Source organism: Vulpes vulpes, chromosome 1 (assembly GCF_048418805.1).
Source record: "Vulpes vulpes isolate BD-2025 chromosome 1, VulVul3, whole genome shotgun sequence".
NCBI classification, from domain to species: domain Eukaryota; kingdom Metazoa; phylum Chordata; class Mammalia; order Carnivora; family Canidae; genus Vulpes; species Vulpes vulpes.
The window spans coordinates 19,399,360-19,404,580 of record NC_132780.1 but is presented as its reverse complement, the minus strand read 5'-3'; the positions used below and the strand labels follow the sequence as shown (position 1 = coordinate 19,404,580).

Below are 5,221 nucleotides of genomic sequence, written 5' to 3'. Positions count from 1 at the left end.
CTGGAGCCAGAGTACCCACTAACTGGTCCGGTCCTAGTTGCTCTGCCTCACTAAGGCTAATGATCCTTATAGCACAGGACCAAGCTGAAATTCCAAAGAGCTACCAGATGGTTAAGCCCGTAGATTTCGAAAGTTACGGTTTTTAGGGACACCTGGGTGGTTTAGTTGGTTAAGCATCTGCCTTTGGCTCAGATCAGGATCCTTGGGTCCTGGGATTGAGCCTCACGTGGGGCTCCCTGCTCAGCTGCAGAGTCTGATTCTCCCTCTGTCTCTGTCCCTCACTCCTGCTCATGCTTTCCAACTCAAAAAAATAAAATAAAATAAAATAAAAATATGGTTTTGGGTCGCACCAGAATTTCCAGGGGGATCTCTCCACCTTTTCTCTCACTCCTGTTTTGCTACAGGTATGCTTCCATGTCTAAGGTTATAGGTTAGAGACAGTCATTTTTCTATTTTTCATAGTAGGGAAAACACTGCTGACATCAGAACACTTTATTTTTTATTTTCTAAAGATTTTATTTATTTATTCATGGGAGAGACAGAGAGAGAGGCAGAGACATAGCAAGAGGAGAAGCAGGCCCCATGCAGGGAACCTGATGTGGGACTTGATCTAGGCCTCTGGGGTCACTTGATGAGCCAAAGGCAAACACTCAACCGCTGAGCCACCCAGACGTCCCAATCAGAGCCCTTTAGATCCAATCTGTCATACTTATTTTCCTATAAGAAGAAACTGTCTGCATATCAGGGTAGCACATTTGCAAATAAAATTGGCTTTTGCCACTGATTCTCTGAGTTGGTTTTCTTCTCTGTAATGTGGGGATGTAATGAACCCTGTCACAGAAGGTTGTTGGGAGAGGCCTGTCAGACTTCAGACCGTGTTCCTTCCTAAGAGGGCTCTTCCTCTATCAAGTTACACTTCATTTATAGTGTGTATTGCCAGCATTTTCTACCAGATTGCTAGCTGGCACTTTGTTTACATTCCAAGGCATGCAAAAAATTAAAAAATTTACTTATTAATTGTGGTAAAATATATGAAACCATCTTAGCCATTTTTAATTAGCAATAATCACGCCTCAGATAAACCTCATTGGCTACGATACTGCCACTGCGCAAAGCTCTTAGGAATTTTTAAAATTAATTTTTATTTATTTTATTTTTAAATTAATTTTTAAAATATCATCTTTACACCTGATGTGGGGCTCCAACTTATGACCTTGAGATCAGGAATTGGATGCTCTACAGACTGAGCCAGACAGGCACCCCCCCCATCTTAAACCACTTCTAAGTGTACAGTTCAGTGTGTTAAGTACTTCACATCGTTATGCAGCCTGCTTTCAAACCTCTTTTCATCTTGCAAAACTAAACCTATGCATTAAAAAGCAACCCCCATTTCTCCTTCCCCAGCCCAGCCCCTGGTGCCCACCATTCTACTTTGCCTCCATGGATGACGACTCTAGGTACCACACAGAGGTAGAATCATAAAGTCCTTGTTCTTTTGTGAATGGCTTATACCACTGAGCCTTTCCACAGGATTCATCCCTGTTATAATATGTGTCACAATTTCCTTCCTTTTTAATTAAGTTTTTGTGGCCTGTTGAGTCATACTTAGAAACTTCACCTACCTCCAGTAAATACAGGAATTTGCCTTTTGCCTATGTTTTCTTCTTGTGCATTTGTGTTTTTTTTTTTTTTTTTAATTTATTTTGTTCAAAAGAGACACAGAGAGGCAGATACACAGGCAGAGAGAAGCAAGCTCCCTGCGGGGAGCCCGATGTGGGACTGGATCCCGTAACCCCAGGGGGCCATAGGCAGGCGCTAAACTGCTGAGCTACCCGGGATCCCCCATTTGTGGTTTTCTTATTTTACATTTAGATCCCTGATCTATTTGGAATTTATATCTTGTGTATAGTGTAAAGGACTAATGCTATTTTTTCAAATGGCTAACCAGCTGTCCAAGCATCATTTGTTTAAAAGCTCACATCTGGGTGTGGCTAAACTAGACAGATACAGGCAAAATAATGAAATTGGATCACTACTTTACACCATATAAAAAAAATGAACTCAAAATGGATTAATGGGGGCACTGGGTTGCTCAGTGGTTGAGCATCTGCCTTTGGCTCAGGTCGTGATCTCAGCATCCCAGAATCAAGACCCCTATCGGGTTCCTCTAGGGGAGCCTGTTTCTACCTCTGTCTCTCTCTGGGTGTCTTTCAAGAATAAATAAATAAAATATTTTTAAAAATGGATTAATGACCTGAAACCATAAAACTCCTATTAGAAAGCAGAGGGTCAGCTACTTGACATTGTTTTGTCAATAATTTTTTTTTGGATTTGATGCCAAGAGCAAAGGCAACAAAAGCAAAAACAAACAAGTAAAACTACATCAAATCAAAAGCTGCTCGAGCAAAGGGAACCATCAATAAAATAAGAAGGTGCCCTATCAAATGGGAGCAAATAATTCCAAAGCCTCTCAAGAACTCTTACAACTCAATAGCAAAAAAAAAAAAAAAAAAGAAGAAGAAACAAAACCCAGTTTAGTTAAAAAAAAAAGGGAAGTGGGTCTGAAGAGATATTTTTCCAAAAGAAACACACAGTTGGCCAATAGGTATATGAAAAGGTGCTCAGCATCACTCATCATTGGGGAAGCGCAAGTCAAAGCCACAGCGAGATAGCACCTCACACCTGTCAGCGTGAATGGCTGTTATCACACAAGAAATAAGGAGTATTGGCAAGGATGTAGAGAAGAAGGAACCCTCATGCATTGTTGGTGGGAATGCAAACTGGTGCAGCCATTGTGGAAAACAGTATGGAGGTTCTCGAAGAAATTAAAGATAGAGGGGCACCTGGAAGGCTCAGCAGTTGAGCGTCTGTCTGCCTTTGGCTCAGGTCATGATCCCAGGGTCCTGGGATCAAATCCCACATCAGGCTCCCCACAGGGAGCTTGCTTCTCCCTCTGCCTATGTCTCTGCCTCTCTCTGTGTCTCTCATGAATAAATAAATCTCTTAAAAAAAAGAAATTAAAAATAGAGCTACCCCATGATCCAGCAATTCCACTTCTGGGAATAAATTTTTTTTTTTTTTTGGGAATAAATTTGAATGAAATGAAAACACGATGTCATAAACTTATCTGTGCCCCCATGTCCACTGCAGCATTATCTACATTAGCCAAGACACAGAAACACCTGCATGTCCACTGATGGACAAATGGATAAAGAAAATGTGGTCCATATCCACCATGGTATGTTATACTGCCATTTGCAGGATAATATCCCCCTTGAGGGACTGGTGCCAAATAAAAGAAGTCATGAATGAAAAACATATGATTTTACTCATATGTCACATCTAAGAAACCATGAACACATAGATACCAAGAACAGAATAGTGGTTAACAGAAGCAGTGGGGAGTGGGTGGAAAGGAATTGGATGAAGATGGTCAAAAGGTACAAACTTTCAGCTACAAAATAAGTAAGTCCTGGGGCGCCTGGGTGGTTCAGTCAGGTGAGTATCTGACTTGATTTCAGCTCAGGTCATGATCTCAAGGTTGTGAGATCAAGCCCACAATCAGCCTTTATACTCAGTGGGGAGTCTGCTTGTTCCTCCCCCTCTGTTCCTTCTTCCCATACTCTCTCTAAAATCTTTTTAAAAGATTTTATTTATTTATCTGAGAGAAGGAGAGAGTGAGCAAAGGGAGAGGGAGAAGCAGGCTCCCTGTCAAGCAGCAGGGCTCAATCCCAGGACCCTGGGACCATGACCTGAGCCAAAGGCAGATACTTAACCAACTAAGCCACCGAGCCACCCCAATAAATAAAATTTTAAAAAATAAAAGTAAATCCTGGGATATAATGTATAGCATGGTGACTATAATTTACAATGCTGTATAGTATATTTGAAAGTTGCTAAGAGAGTAAATCCTAAAAGTTCTCATCACAAGCAAAAACATTTTTTGTAATTTTATTATATATATATATATAATATCCTTGCATCTGTTTCTATTCTGCCTCTGCACACACCAGTATCATGCTGTGTTCTCTGGAAAGTTGGTCCTTTTCTTTCTTTCTTTTTAAAGATTTTATTTATTTATTTAAGACAGAGAGAGCATACACAGAGGGTAAGGGAGAAGCAGACTCCCTACTGAGCAGGGAGCCCAGCGATGGGCTGGATCATGGGCTGAGCCACAGGCAGATGCCTAATCAACTGAACTACTCAAGTGCCCCAAGTCTGGTTCCTCCTAATAGCTTTTTTTCCCTCTGTATTTTCCTTGCTATTTAAATGAACAAGTTACTGATATCGATAATACCTGGGCAATATTACATGTCTCCAATGCAAGTTTAATATACTGGGGAAAGATCTAGGAAGGATAAGAGAAAAATTATGCTCTTGGGTTACTTAGAAGGCATAGAATGGCCAAACTACAAATTATAGGTAAGAAGGAGGAAAAAAAAGAACACATCTGAATCCCCAAACATTCCTTCTGAGCCTTTGTAGCAAGTGAGTACAGTCCAGGAAAAAATGTATGGAAGAGATAAAAGAAAAAGTCCAGCCTAATTGTGAAAAATGCAGAAAGTATCCCAGCAGTTGAGAACCTGGAGTAGTTTAAGGAAGAGACTTACACATCAACATGCATCCGGATGGCTTTCTCAGGACTCAGGGCATCTAGGGGAGAAGCAGGTGCAAAGTAAGGGAGACCAATTCTTCGGAGATTAAGTCTGGGAGGGAAAAAGAAGTAGAGGGAAAGCGTTAGGGTCCTGTAGAACAAACAGAAGTATACAAAAATCATCAGAGGATACAGAAACCCATCCCCCAAACCAGAATCTAGTAAAGAAACTGTCCTTTGCTGAGTTAGCAGAATGGAGGTAGGGTAGGAAGCCAGCATCTCAGAAACAACCCACATCCACAAAATGAGAGGAAGAAGGACTCTTTATAAAATGCATGTTTACGTAATGATGATAGAAATTTGACTTTAGCCCTCCCTTCCTCGGTGCCACCTGCGGAGGTGGCAGCCATCGATTGCTGGGCATCATGGGTGCCCTCAGACCTCTGGTAAAGCCCAAGATCATTAAAAAGAGGACCAAAAAGTTCATCTGGCACCAGTCAGACCAATATGTCAAAATTAAGTGGAACTGGCGGAAACCCAGAGGCATTGACAATAGGGTACGCAGAAGATTCAAGGGCCAGATCTTGATGCCAACACTGGTTACGGGAGCAACAAGAAAACAAAGCA

At 41.4% G+C, this 5,221-nt stretch overlaps 1 non-coding gene across 1 annotated transcript; it reads right to left on the bottom strand.

The window, feature by feature from the left end:
- Window positions 1-975: 975 nt before the first annotated feature.
- LOC140595798 (U4 spliceosomal RNA) lies at window positions 976-1,117 on the bottom strand. The gene has a single exon (XR_011997676.1). It is a non-coding gene; the product is annotated as a U4 spliceosomal RNA (small nuclear RNA).
- Between the last annotated feature and the right edge of the window lie 4,104 nt (window positions 1,118-5,221).